Source organism: Trachurus japonicus, chromosome 14 (genome assembly GCF_045865225.1).
Source record: "Trachurus japonicus isolate A0001 chromosome 14, Traja_1.0".
NCBI classification, from domain to species: Eukaryota; Metazoa; Chordata; class Actinopteri; order Carangiformes; family Carangidae; genus Trachurus; species Trachurus japonicus.
Window position 1 is genome coordinate 3,863,066 of NC_140920.1, and position 14,353 is coordinate 3,877,418.

Here is a 14,353-nt window from a genome sequence, read left to right on the forward strand (position 1 = left end):
AGACAAAATATTTGGTTCACAATATGATGAACTACTTCTTGAGTTTACTTAATTAGCCTAACATTTACACTAAAGCACAGGCCACAATACCAACAAAAAACAGTTTGTAAGTTAGTGGCCAAGTATTTTAGTTGTTTTATGGACACATAGCTACATTGTCAAGAAGAGTAACACGTGCCAACATAAGCTCTGTGTGAGTCAGATGGAAAATTACAAAACAGCCTAAGATGGTCAGAGCTTCATTGTGATGTGTTGTCTGTTGCACTGTTACCTCCTGGTAAATCCTCCACAGTGTTCCCATGCTTCACCTCAATTTGTCCAACGTTTCATGAGGAACTGAAGATTCATTCTTCTCTTCTCATAAAATATTTCTTCTGCTGTGATACTGTATCTGCCATTAGCTACTTCACTCAGCCCCCTCAGGCACACAAAGCTGCTGAGCCAGGGCTGTGCTCACCGATCAGGGCTGGGAATCATTGATCGGTGTGACCCGATGTGATCAATGACAATATGATCAACCGAATGGTGTTCGACTTTTGAAGGGAATGGCAGATGGTGCAATGAATTGGTTTATTGGATGTCCCCAAAACAGAACAAACTTTTAGCACTTTCAGATCAACCCAGTAAGTCCATCCATCCATCCATCCATCCATCCATCCATTGTCTTCACTGCTTATCTATGCTGGAGCCAATCCCAGCTGACAAAGGCCAATCACAAGGCCAACATATAGAACATAGGGCAACAACACATACACACACACACTCAAATTCACACCTACAGGTAGTTTTTAAAGTCACCATTAAAACAAATGGGCGTCTTTGGACTGCAGGAGGGAAGCTGGAGAACCCATCAAGAACTTACACTGGTACAGGGAGAGAACATAGCTACAAACTGTTGTCAAGGAACCAGGGAATTGAACCTATTAGCCATATTCACAGCATCCCCATCTTTGCTTACTGTACGTCGTCACTTGGGGTGGGAAGATTCAACGCCGTCATGTAACGTTAACGTTAACTTTAGCAGTTGCAGCTAATAACGGCTAACTTAATTGAAATCAGTTTAACCCAAATGTCGTTTTACGTTGAAATATGGCCCGATGTCCCTTTGGACGTTAATAATCCATGCCTTCCTTAAATCTGTATCAACCGGGAAGCGATGAAAGCCAGGGACGCAGCAGTTTGTTTACCCACCCCGAGTGAAGACGTAGCCTAAGGAAAGATGGCGACGCTGTGGTCAATATGGTCAATAGAGCAATTCTTGCTGAGAGGAAAGAGCACTAACCACTGCACCACAGTGCAATGACCCAACATGACTTCCAACCTATGGGTTGTTCTTTCTAGCAGCCCTTGACCCTTGGACTTTGGCTGTCATGGTTACCATGATAAACACAACTAAACAATCAATTCCGTCACACCTTGATTAGGTTTGGGAACAAAAATGACTTTGTTATTATGGATAGGAAACAGTTGTGATTTGGGTTAGAATATGTACTTCCTCAGTATTTTCCCAGACCATTGAAAACAACATAAATCTTTATCTGTGATAATGTGTTTACTTGACCCCTCTGTCCACCATGACCTCCACCTGACATGGACCTATAATTGGTCTTTATACCCCTTCACATTTCTATTTTCCCCTGTCACTGCAGCCTTGGTCGCCTGACAACAAAACAACAGTAACTATGGTTCACACTATGATGCATAAACAAACTCTGGGCTGGTGAAAACGATCTCTTCAGACCATTTGCTTTGGATCATTAAAACAGAGCCTGATATCTCCGGGATCTAATTGAGAGTAATCACTACAAAATAATGTGATTTCCCTATTTTTTTTAGATTGTTTATATGATATGGGTGACAATGATTGAAACTATCATTAAAGCTTAAATCTGTAATGAATCCCATTGGTGGGTGCATCCTAATCAGTGCCACAGCAGGTGCTCGTCCTTTGACAGCTTCATTGAAACCCTGCTGGCTTATCATTGTTAGAGGAAGTGTGGATTTACCCTTTAAATTGGATCTAAGGGAATGCATATGAATGATATAGCTATAAAAGATAGACTAGTAATTTTACCCGCCGCTGTATTTAATCATAAATATCACCATTAGTAACATGGGGAACAGCATGAGCTTGAAGGTCCTTAAAGAAAATCTGCCAGAGAAAAGTTGCAAAGAGTCGTTTTCTGAGTTGTGTCTCATTAACAAGGTGTTCCCGTCCACAGAAGCTGCTGCTGTTCACTGGATGGTTTTGGTTTCTGTCTCCATTCTGAGTAAAAAAATAAAAAAAAACTTTGTGTGCGAAACTCCCAGGAGATCAATTTCAGAAACCAGTTCATCCAACACTGACAACCCCGCCAATGTCAAAGCCAATGGGATCACACTTTTCTTTCCCCCTAATTCTCATATTTGTTTGAACATAAACTGAAGCTGGATGTTGTTGCTGTTTGATTGGCTCATTAAACCTGCATGGTGTACAGGTATCTCTATTAAAAGGGCAAGTGTTGTAGTTTTTTATTGTAGGACAGTGCTTTTTTTTGCCATAGAGTGGATTTTTCTAGTTTAAATTCTGTCCTATAGCCTGATCTGCATTTATACCATTAATCTTGAAGTGACAGACATAAACAGGGCTCAGCAGTGGAAATATCACCAGCCACCGACTGTTTTGTGGCAAATAATAAAGACTAAGGGTGTGTACATGATCAAATGTCTGTTGACTGAAAATCCTCCTGAAATAGCAGGGAGTAGAACAAAGACAGTCTCATTAAAAATGTATCAAGGGTACACCAACCCTTGTGTTTCTACTTGCTCAGGGATTCTTCATGGCTCAATGAAGGCTGAGGCCATTATCGTCACATTCAACAATGCCCTTTTTTCTCCACTTCATTTGCACTATTGTTTGGAGCGGCTTTAAGGATGCCGACGACTTTCCTTTAGATCTCAAATTGCCTATAATATCATACAGAATCACGTCAACGCTGTGTCCACTCTGAGACATTTGCTCTTTTTTTTTTGCAGCTGGCTTTCAACAACCAGAACATGTCACATTGATTAATTGTTTAAACATGTTATTATCAACCACAAGCTCTTCTTGTAATCCTCCATTATTCATGAGAGTTAAAAACACTGTCAGCATCTAGATGTACTGTATGTCACTCCAGGTTGATGTGCCATTACAGCCCCAGCATATGCAAAGTGACACCAAATGGACGACTTCCTTTGTCCATTTGGTTTTGTGTGCGCTGCGGCTGAGTCCATTGATGCACGTCAAATGGTTAAAGGGTAGTGTGGTGCACTTAAGACGAACTCTACAAGTCTTCCCAAATGCACTCCGAGGTCCACTCCGAGGTTTACCCCCCTACTCTCCCTCCTCTAAGGACCAGCCAAAAAAAAAAAGTATTAAAATGTGCAAAGAAACTTGTTTCCTTTTCCTTAGTATTGGCTACCTGTGGTTAAAGGGATAGTTCACCCAAAATTCAAATTTCACTCATTATCTACTCACCCTCATGTGGACTAAGGGCTGGGAGAAGTTTCAGAGTCCTCCGTGGCTTCTCTGAGTTACAGGGGGTCTCGGCATAGCAGTGCATGTCAATATAACGGTTGCAAATGGATACCAACTGTCTTCATAACAAAAAGACACACCAAAAAACAGCCAAATACCTCCATGCTGCTCGTATGTAATGTCCGTCTTGTATTGAAGCCCCGAAATGCAAAATTGTTCTGAAAAAAATGTAATAAGTCTATTTTTCAAGCTTGTTTGTAGCGGAAACTTCTCGAAGCTCCTCTTCCTGGTTCGTCCAAATTTACTTATTAAATAGACTTATTTAATTTTTTTCGGGACAATTTCACTTTTCGGGGCTTCAATACAAGACGGACATTACATACGAGCAGCATGGAGGTATTTGGATGTTTCTTGGTGTGTCTTTTTGTTAAGAAGAAAAGTGGTATCCATTTGCAACCGTCATATGGACATGCACTGCTACGTCGAGACCCCCTTTAACTCAGAGAAGCCACGGAGGACTCTGAAACTTCTCCCAGCCCTTAGTCGACATGAGGGTGAATAGATAATGAGTGCAATTTTAATTTTGGGTGACCTATCCCTTTAACAACTCATTCTAAGCTACAAGACAGTTTTCATTTGTATGCGGTTGTGATTAGACTTCAGTATTTATGAAAGCAATATTTTTTTTTGCTAATAAAAAGCCAAATAAGATACATACTGTCCCTTTAAGGCCTGAATCATGACAAGGAAGCATCTGAGATTTTCTTTTTGTGGGGTGACATCTGTGTATTGAATGACTCTCTCTCTGTTCACCTCAAATTCCTCAGTGTTAATAAGTGTTGAATTGTCAGAAATGATTATTTTATCTTGACAAGTGTTGTGTTGTTTGTCCGGTCTGAGTGCTGATGTGGCTCGAGGGCGTCTGTTCAAAACAACAAGTGTTACATTTAGTCTGATGGGTGTGAAATCTGGCGTAACGTTATTTTTACACCCACTGACTGAAATCCATTCAGACTGTTTTGCTGTGCACAACACTTGTGCCTCTTTTATGTTGCTTTCATGTCGACCGTCCATACAAAGCGCTCGGCACTTCCCCCCTCCCTCCCTCCCTCCTTCCCTCCATCCCTTCTTCCCTCCCAGAAGTGCTCCAAGTCGCTCATTATAATGAAGCAACTTGCGGGGTAACCACAGCTCTCCACTGAACTACGAGATGACTCAAGAGCTTTCACCACTTTTTATACGCTCGTCCATGTGTAGCTACAGCCTCCAGTTCTGTCATTTGAAAAGCTGTATCATGTCACAGTCAGATGCAAATCTTCCTCCAGTCCCCAGATGGTTCGATACTAAAGGCAAAAATGTCTTCAAGGGAAGGAATGTCCTTTATGTTTGACCACCCTATTTCCCCTCTTAATAAGGCTTTCATTATACAGTCCCCTGTGTGTCACTACTCCAGTATCATAATGATGACACTGTATAGTGTTTTTTTTCTGTTTAATGCCTGTAATGTAACAACTTTATAGACACAGCAAAGCCAAATACAACACACAAAGCCGAATGCGTCCAGAAAACTGAAGGTACTGTATATTAGGGAAAGAAAGACGTTTATTATAGAGATGTCGTGTAAACACATACAGACAGAAAAGACACCACCTTATTACAAAATAACTATGATGAGTGTGGCCTCACTGCAGTGGAATAAGGGCCTGTTGTGTGTGTGTGTGTGTGTGTGTGTGTGTGTGTGTGTGTGTGTGTGTGTGTGTGTGTGTGTGTGTGTGTGTGTGTGTGTGTGTGTGTGTGTGTGTGTGTTAGGAGGATCAGCACCCTGTGATTTGAGCAGCAGCACTGGGATGTGTTATCAGAGACAAACAAGCGTGTGATGTTGGGTAAGACGCCATGATGATGATGATGTGAGCAATTTTTGAAGCCAAACCAAACACAAAGATGTTCGTGATAGTAAGTTGTTTTTTTAGCCTTGCTTTTAACTGATTCTTATTATTTTTATTGTTATAAAACATTAATTTAATTTATTTTATTTCTTATTTATGTATTATTATTATCTTTTTTATTCTATTTTAATTCATCCATTTTTATTCTATTTTATCCTACTACACCTGTCTATTTTTACTTCATTTTATCTAGTGTCTTTCTCGTCTTCTCATTTTATCTATTTTACTTCATTTTATCTGGTGTTTTCCCCATTGCAAATGATTGAGTGCAAGATAGCATTTCCCCGATGTGTCTAAAGTCCAATGTGCTAAAATTATTGTGTGAATGCGTATGTGTATGCGAATGTATGTGTGTCTCCCAATATGTGTTCCCTATGTTGCTTGTTTTTATCATGTGAAGCACTTTGAGCATGAAAAGTGCTATATAAATAAAGCCTGATTGATTGATTGATACAAGTAATAATGATTTATAGAGACGTTATAACAATTTTATCATTATTATCATCATCATTCATGTTATCATTAGAATAGAGGTGCCATAGAGCATGATTTTATATACATACATCTCTCTGTATATATTTCATATGTCTATATTTCCCGTCTTGTCCAGACTAGACACATATTTGGTTCAGTCAGTGAATATGTGAATTTGTCTTCAGATGACGTCCCATCTTCAGACATCAGATGTTGTATTACTGCAGACAGGGACTATCTTTGCTCCTCAGCTTACATTATTGTCTCTGGGTTATGAAATGGACAACTTCAAATGCCTTGGCCCCCTCCCTACCCCCCACTACCAATTATTCATGAAGGTCTTCTTGTGAAAAAGAGAAACACGCACTGGGAGTTTGCAACTTATTATCATGACCTAATTAAAGCTAAGTAGAGAGCGGCAAACAGTGAAGTACAACCAGTTCATGTTCAAAGTTGACTGCTGGGGAACAAGACAAGAAAAAAAAAATGAAGGTACGTGGCCAACTGGAGAACACAACGCCCTGTGATCAGAGCATTTATTTATTCATGTCTTTATTTTGGACCAATAAACCCTGTAATATTCAGGCTGAGCATGTCGTGATTGTCAAACACAATATTTGTAATTATAACTTCTCCTATGAATACATGTTTGTATTATACCAGTTATCATGTAAATCATTTTCTACCAGGTGTCCACTGGAGGAATGCAGCTATTGATAAATAAAGTACAGTATCACACCTCCTTTCAGGAAGAGCTTTACTCAATCGTGTGTCTGTACAAAGCTGTTAACACACATTAATAGTATAGTGACTATATATCCAGAACCTCAAGCAAACAGTTGTTCATATATTTTATAGCCTACCTTTGTGTCAGTTTTTTCCCTTTATTCAAAGACACTGAAGAATATTAATTAAATAGAGCTGTTTGGCATTGACTGAGCCTGACGGTGACGTTGGGGGCTTCATTGACAACACTGTATTGTCTGCTCTTAAATTTACTGTAAAATGACTGTTAACATAAAATAGCAACTTCTATTTATTCCTATCAGATGCTGATTCCTTTAGAAAGGGACAAAAACGAAAAATTAAAATGATAATAATAAATGTTAGTTAGCTGTTGCCTCCCGACACATATAATATCTTTTTATTGAGAGTTTTTTTTTTTGATGGAGGTATACATTTAGTTTCAAAGAGAAAACAAAAGTGACAGAACAAGTTGAGGACAGGGAGTATCTTATACAGCTCCAAATTCATTCAAGAAATAAATACCTTCCCCGCCTCCACAGTTTATCATCCCCCAAACATTCTCAAACTCATATCCACCCCCCACCCACCTCCCCTCAAAGCAAAAAAAAGAAAAGAGGAAAAACACAATTGGTTAAGTAAATATATAATAAAAATGAAAAGGCTCTTGTAAATAAATACCTTAAAAATGCAAAGACATATCAAAATGAGCACCATAGCTTCCCCTCATAATACATTGATACAGCATCCTACACCTTCACATAGTCAAACAATTAAACAGGGCTGGTAAATCCCAAATACACACAGTGAGGTCTACCTTGGCAGAGACCACATTTCATAACGGGACGTTACTCCCAATCCAAATCCACATCACTATCACTGAAACCATAGCAGATAAAAAAAGCACACCAAATTTTTCCATATTTGTCCACAGAATTTGTGTTGCCTCCCAACACACTATTTTTCTGTCTTCTTTCTATCTAGACATAACTAACTGCAGTCTTGGCTGTGAATGGCTGCGAGACAAATATGCTGTAGTGTCCTTGCACATCTTTCTCCATCACCCCAGGGCAAGGACACATCACTTCATTCATTCACACACACACACACACACACACACACCCTCACTGAGAGTCGGATTCATTTCTGTGACACATTGGCACAATCCATATGAATAAAATAGTTTCAAGAACTTAAAGCGTTCATGGTCGTTATGTGTATAAACGAGGGTTAGGGTTATCCGGTGTAAATAATATTAGCCTACACTGTAAAATGGCAGAAAGAAACAAAAAGAGAAAGACTAGAGTAAAAAAAGAGAGGAGGTGCAGTGCAGACATTAGTGCCCGCTTAAACACGCACAGTCGTCACACTCATTTAAAAACAGAGATGGGAAAAGGACAGACACTTAATTAACTATCCTCACGTGAGGCTGAAGTGTAGCACCGGACTAAAAATAGACCAAATTTTTTTTTTGTCGGGTAAATTATAGATATACCTGAAGCTCTGCCTCCCCTCTCCTCTCCTCTCCTCTCCTCTCCTCCCCTCCCCTCTCCTCTCCTCTCCTGTGTGCTGCACTGTGTGTTTGAGAAGAGTAAGCAACACAGGTAAGAGAAGAGAAGACTGCAGCTCTATTTCAAGGTCTCCAGATGGATGAAGGGGGATAAACACCGGTGTTCAGACAGAGGTGGGATTTCCAGCAAGTTCATTTCCTGTGTTGGGAGATGATTTGCACTAATTAACCTTGGGACAGTGTGAGTTAGTGGCTCACAACATTTACAGGTAAATAAATTACACACACTTCTCTTTGATAATGCAGATCCAACTCATTATATACTACATGTAACTGTTCCAGACCAGAAACACACAGTATAAAGACCTCAGAGTCTTCCAGTGTGGTGTGGTGGAGTGTGCATCAATCACTGTCCACACACGTCATAATCTTAAGTGGGTTATTTAAATTCAACAAAGACTGCAGTAGGAGATTCTGCAGGAGTGCTAACCATTAGACTTGCAAATGATGTTAGCTTTATGACTCTCAGTCCTAATCCACATTTAGTCTGAATATCTGACCGCACATTTGGCACATGCTCTCTCCACAACACCGGACCAATTGCAGTGTGTACTGTATGAGTAACAATGGTTGATGACATGTAATGACTTTCTAATTTAATAATTTTAAAGATGTAAATCCCAAATAATCACACATTTCTGCCATTTGCCACCTTTTTTAATGACCAATGGACGTTCCTGTTGGCTTTGATAGTCCCATGCACACCTCCAGCTGTGCTTATATATGACATGAGTCGACCTTGAAAAAGTTAAAGAAGAGGGGGAAAAAAGAAGCTATAACATGGACTTTGAACTTCTTTTTTGACTTGGCTAAGTGTCAGAAATGTATTATAGGCATTGACATTCAGTCCGCTAAAAACCGAGGAGAGACTTGAGGGAGTTTTATGGATTCATCCAGACATCAAAAGGGGACCTCAAACACATCACATCAGCAGCTACTACAGTATGTTGAGCTTCAAGCTGGTTATATCAATGAGCCTCCAGTTAGCCGTTTGTGGAATTAAAGGCAGGACCCAGAAGTCATATCAGCCAACAGCATGTTCAACTGTGTTGTAAAAATAAAAAAAAAGAGAGAGATCATAAGAACAACTTGATTTCACCTGAAGAACAGCATCTTAACATATTCTGCAACACAAAGTCAAGACAATCCAAAATGATTTACTGAACAAGGTCTGGTACAACATCCAGTTTTACTATGGATGCATAGGCAAAGAAAAACCTGACTCCATACTGATGTATCTAATGAAAATGAAGCAAAATACAAAGAGCAAAGTAAGGAATCACCTTTGTCCCATACCGAAGCAAGATTCCACCAGGTGCAAAAAGAAGAAAAAAAAAAAACTCTCTATCTGCAGCCGAGGAAGGCAGAGACAGAGAGCTTATGGTATACTGCTGTTCCTCTGGGGATAAGCCAGCTGTCACTAACGCTACCCCTGGATGTGCAAAGAGGCAGTAACACGCACCTTTTACACCGACCGAAGCCTGAGAGTCGCTGCCACACAAAAACTGTCTCATGCCGGACTCGAGATTCTGTCAGTAGCCTAAGTAGGAATAGGTTAGACGCTTTATACAAACAGACAACAGACAATGCAATATGAATGAGTCCTCATGAGAACACAGGGAATATGAGTTTAAAAAAAAAAAACATGTTTGTCTTGTGCATGTAGGTCTGAAACTTCATTAAAAAGTGACAGGAGAGCTGTTAACCTATCACAGTCACACATGTTATTAAAGTGAGTGTCACCACACTCTTATTCCACTGGTTACATAATTAATGGGAACATATGTGATACCAACTAGCTGGCCTGAGACTGAATAGTGTTGTGTCATGGTTATAATATTGAGCATGATAGAAAAGTTAAGTTTAAGCAGGAGCCTAATGGCTGAGAATAATAATAATTCATGGCAAGATGTGATTAAAAAGAGTGTGTCATGGTTATAATATTGAACATGATAAAAGGTTATGTTTAAGTAGGAGCTTATGGCTGAAAATACTGTAATAAAGACCTGATTAAAAAGATAGTTCATGATTTTCATAATATACCAATTCATTAGAAAGAGTGATCAAAAGGAATAATAATTAATTATTTTCATGTGTCTTGAGTTAAAAAGGTTAAAATGATGATTGATCATCCATTCTGTGTTCAACTGCTTTTACCTGGCGGGTATGGAAAACAACAGCAGATCAGTAACAACACTGAAAAAAAAAATAGTTTATTTTATATCACTTTTTGTTTACAACCTTTTACTTACCTTTGATCAAGATTCACTTGTATAAGTTATTTTTGGAACTTCAATTGTTTTTATTTTCTCTATCAAGTCTGTGTGGCACAGCGATTGATTGTTGATGTCTGTTTCCGTGTTGAAAAAGAAGCAGTATGGCTGACTGAAGAGAATACACACTGCTACACAATGCTGTTGTGCTCGTCTAAAACGATATTACTCCCTATTTTTACTTACGAGACTATTTTACTCTTTCCCCCGGCCCTGCCTCCACCTCCTTCTCATACTTCCATCACATTCTCTCATTCCCTCTGCACTTTCTCTGCAATCTTACACAAGAAGTCACTCACACATGTGCACACACACACACATACATGCACATGCACACATACATGCACACTCTCACAAGAGAAAAAAAAACCTTTACCTACCTTTTATTCTTTATTTTTGCGTTCTATTTTTATTTATTTCTTCATTATATATACTTTTTCTTTCATTATTACTATTATCATATGTATATATATTTGTCTTGTTTTGTTCTTGTCTCCTCTCTGTTTGCCTATTTGAAGTCTTGTTTGTATGATACTGTTATTTGTTAGTCACCCACGTTGTACCCCTGTAGTTTGTCTGTAGTATCTGTGTGGCAATGGGGCGTAACAGTTGCAGATCAAAAAATATTTGTGTGTCAAGAGCTGTGGAAACATTGATGTTGTCTTAACCAAATAAATTATGCAATAAACATAATAAAACATTATCTGGTTTTTGCTCCTGTAAAACAGTTGATTTGGTTACCTACTCTTGCTTTTTTTTCATCATCAGTTTGTTTATATGGTTGTTATAATGTTTAAACCGCTGTGTAACAGGTCCACAGACCTGTGGACGGGACTGGATTTTATTTAGAAGAGACGTTAGCTTGGCTTGGACTGGACGAGGACTGTGGGGGTCTGGCAGGTGAGGAACGGTGGATCGGTTCAGGAGGTTTCTGGGCTGAAGAGGTGGCAGAGAGGCAGGCAGGAGGTGAGTGACTCAGTCTGATTCGACGGAGGGGAAGGACAGGGCTGAACCAGAGCTGAGGCAGACCAGACGGACATGAGATGAATGATCCTGAGGCACAAGAGTGGTGTTAGAAATAATAAGGAAGAAGCTGAAATATTGCTGGGATGGTCGAATCATGGATCTCAGGTGTGCTGAGCTGAGTGTAAACCAGAGAGGGGCACACACACACACACACACAAACAGAAAGACAGAGAGAGAGGGAGAGAGGCAACACATGGAGGTAGAGTTAGACCATGCAGAGTCATGTATTTTTAATGTGAACATAACTAAACCGACTCACATACAGTCAGCAGCAGTGAGCATGTCAGACTGCAGAGTCTTGTTCAGCCTAGCAGGTCAGTCAGGCTGGATGCAGCTGCCTCAGGGAACGGAAACTACCAGAAAACATCGAGAAGAATGATATACTGTGTAGGCTATTTGTTTTTATAATAATAAGAGTAGCACTAATTAAACAAATTACAAGAAACTGGTTACTGTAAAAGATGACAATTTAAGTAATTCTAAATGGAAGGATCTGGTTAATGAGATATACTGTATAGAAAATAACAATGAGAATTAGACATCAAGTTTTTGTTTTTGAAAAAAGATGGGAGAAATGGGTGAGATATATACTGTAACAAATGATGTGTTTAATTGTAACTCATGTAGCCTATTTGTTGTCGTACCTATAGTGCATATATTTATGAAAATGCATCCCCTGACTGAAACCTTTATGTAATTATTAGAATTAGTACGTGTTTGTCTGTTCATTAAAAGAAAAAGAAAAAAGAGCATGTCAGACTGCAGAGTCTTCAGTCTAGCAGGTCAGACTGGATGCAGCTGCCTCAGGGAACGGGACAGAGACTCAGTGGCTCTGCTCCAATAATGAAAGATGAGCAATATCACAGGTGGGAAAGTTTCTATAACAGCAGAAACAAAGAGATAATGGACGTCGCCAACAGCAACGAGTCATTGATTACTGACAAAAAAAACCTGTCTGTCACTGGAGGGATTATCAACAGATTTGGATATTTATAGATCACTGTGTCTGCTGAGGAGCAAAAGTTGAAAAGTTTTTCTTTTTTTTAATTAGGCGAGTGAGGAAAAAACACGAACATAATGTACATAGAAAACAACTTATTACAAGGATTGACAAGATAACAAAGACAAGGGCGATGATGTTAGCGGTGGTGGAAGGTGCATATGAGATGTGAGTATGTGTGTGTGTTGTTCTGTGTGTGCCTATATGAGCATTGAAGAGTACAGTATGTGCTGGGGATTGGGCTGAGGTTAAACGGGAATGACTGAATAAAGCTAGAAAAAAGAAAGAAGGGTGAAAGCAAAATAAACAATGGGGGAGAGAGACAAAAAATAATAATAATGATACAATAAATAAAAGGAATAAATCAAAAATAAATAAAAGTTGCAAAGTTAAAGCAGAAGTAAGCGGAATGTTTGTGTTAATATAAGTCTTAAATAGTTATATCTTCCGACAGCAATCACTTCTATAGAGTGTTTGGTCTGAAACACGGGTCTGTCAGTCACTCTGCTCTGCTGTAAGCCGAGGAGAAAACTTTCCTTGTATCCTACAACCTTTATCCAATGAGGAGAGAGAGCGGCATAAAGGGGCAGTCCTCTCTGTGTGTGCAGCCAAGGGATGCGCGTGAATGTGGTGACGTAGGGACGAGGGCGGGGACTGCTAACTCCATCTGCTGACAGGAAGTTAGCCAAAACCACCGGATCGCTTACTTCTGCTTTAATAAATCCAAGTAAGGAGAGCGGTTCTATTTTTGACATCACTACAGCTTTTTGTGGTTTTCTCGTGTCTACTGAGATTAAATTTCTAAAGAGACAGGGATGTGTCAGGGATGGCTAGATATTCTCCAGCCTGGAGCTGCTTTGTGTTTCCTCAAATGGAGGAATAGCCCCAGTGTGTTGGGTAGCACAGATGCCCACAGACACACCTCCACAATCCCCAATAAAACAGTCACCTGAACCTCTGCAAAAAAAAAAAAGTCAACATGATTCACTGCAAAAACTCAAAATCTTTCCAAGAATATTTGTCTTATTTCTTGTCAAAATGTCTCATTTCTAGTCAAAACTAATCTCTTTTCACTTAAAATAAGACTCATCACCTAAAAATTAACTTGTTTTGAGATAATTTTCATTTGTTTCAAACTAATTTTCACTTGAAATAAGTAGAAAAATCTGCCAGTGAAAGCAGGTTTTTTTGTGCTTGTAATAAGAAAGAAAAACTTGCTCCACTGTCAGATTTTTCTACTTATTTCAAGTGAAAATATGATTGAAATAAGTAAAAAAGTGTCTAAAAACAAGCTACTTTTTATGTGATGAGTCTTATTTTAAGTATAATGAGATTTGTTTTGACTAGAAATGACATTTTGACTAGAAATAAGACAAATATTCTTGGTAAGATTTTGAGTTTTTGCAGTGCATTGTTATCTTCCAGGATTTGGTTTCTAAGATCACTGGACTCTCTGGAATGACATCGTTGGCGACAGTTTCAAGGCTGAGCAGGAGCAGGAAGGCCGGCGGTCCCGGTCTGCAGGGCTTGGATCCTGGGCTTCGTAGTTGGCAGGTGATGATGACTGGATGCTGGACAGTGACACGGGTTTATCCTCCAGTTCTGTGTGTGGAGCGGTTTGGCCGAGGGGTTGAAACAGAAACACTGGCTCCTCTGGACCGCGGTGCAGCTGCTGGAGCTGCAGCTGCACCGTGGGAGCGCTGGTCCCTTTGTCATGGCAGCTTTCCTGAGGACAGAGGAGCTGATGAAACAAGCAGGCAGGGCTTTGATATGGATGATTTCATGCAATAATGCAAAAAAAAAAAAAAAATCTCTGCTATA